The sequence below is a fragment of the Octopus bimaculoides genome, chromosome 23 (genome assembly GCF_001194135.2).
Source record: "Octopus bimaculoides isolate UCB-OBI-ISO-001 chromosome 23, ASM119413v2, whole genome shotgun sequence".
Taxonomy (NCBI): Eukaryota; Metazoa; Mollusca; class Cephalopoda; order Octopoda; family Octopodidae; genus Octopus; species Octopus bimaculoides.
Genome location: NC_069003.1, coordinates 18,407,082 through 18,408,790, shown reverse-complemented (window position 1 = coordinate 18,408,790; position 1,709 = coordinate 18,407,082).

Below are 1,709 nucleotides of genomic sequence, written 5' to 3'. Positions count from 1 at the left end.
TTTCTTGCAGGGCGACCCATTTCGGTGAAACTGTAACGTTTGTTTGAGCAAAGGAACCGGAGTAAGGGATGTTTGCGAGCTCAATGTGCCGGCATGCGTGTATAAACAAGTTGTTTCTAAAAAGACTTTCCGTGACAAGATGCTACTCAGCTGAATTAAACACAAGACCACCTGCGCTCTACACCCTTGTTAATATCTCATTCAATCTCCTTTGTTCCTTGTTTCGATTCTCATCACGTCACAAACCTTATTAGTCAGCGCTTTTAGTCAAGCCTACGTTTAAATTAAAACAAAATTAGTTATGTTCACACACTCCGTCTTCCACTGCTTTTCCCCCGCGCGCACACTTTTCTTTTTCCTTATCTCTCTTTCCTGTTTTTTTTTTTTGTATTTAAATGTTCTCATTATTCTTAATATTTTTCCAACAGTAAAATTGGTTACTACTTTCTAGAGAAGAACAAATCAATATTCCCTAACATTTCCGACAGTGAGTGATAAGGGTTTGAGAAAAAAATTTTTTTAACAGTCAACGCAGCACTAATATCACACGGGAGATTTTTACTTGTTAAAATTGGTGTTAACCGTTGAGTAATTAGAGATACAGATAAAGTGTATGGATAGATAGACATATACAATTGATCGAAAAAATTGCTTATCAGCGAAATTGACGGGTGACCACTTTTTCTTCACATGGAACTTAGCTTTGATTATTCACTCCTTCGTTTCTCACAGATCACTTTTCTCGGTAATTTTAGTTTCTGAATATTAATTTCTCCAGTCTTTCTAAATGCGCCATTTTAATTCTCTGGCACCTTTACGGCCTTAATCTTTTAGTTGTTTCAGTCATTGACTGTGGCCCTGCTAGGGTGGTGCTTTGAAGAGATAAGTCGAATAAATCGACCCCAGTACTTCATTGATTGTTTGTTTTTTTAAAGCTTGGTACTTATTCCGTCTCTTTTGCCGAAGTTACGGGTATGTAAACAAACTGGTTGTCAAGCGGTGGTGGGACACCTACGCTCACACACATTTATGACGAGCTTTCATTTTCCCTCAACCAAATCCACTCGCAAACTTTGGTGACACCAAGGGCTCTAATAGGACACTTGCCCAAGGTGCCATGCAGCAGGACTGGACTCAAAACTACATGGTTGTGAAGTAAGTTTTTCAACCGCAGAACCACTCCGCGTTTCTTTGACATTCTTAATCTGATATATATTCTCATGAAACAAAACTTATTCATAAGAATTATATTTATTAGAATTTAGACTTCGAGAAAAAGTGCAATAATTTAAATTTTATTTTTAATCTTTTTTACGGCTGAACTCGTAGATATCAGGTCATCCATAAGTTCTGTCCGATTTTACCTTTTTAAAAATTGAATGAAATCTAATAGTATTTTAGAATGTCTAATGGAATTAAAAATTATTTTTATGCATTTGTGTACATTTAGACTAATTAAATATTATTTTACAGAATAATAGAATTAAAATTTCTTCGATTAAAACCCTTTCTAACATGGAAATATCCAAAGAGCATTTGAGGCACATAATGCTTTTATGAGTACAAAAAAGGAAACTCTGCAGCCAAAGCGACTCGAAATATATACTTAGTTTATGGGAAAGAATGCTTGAATGAAAGAACTTGCAGAAGATGGTTTGCAAAATTCAGAAGTGGAGATTTCAGCCTTGAAGATGATCAAACAGGACGTC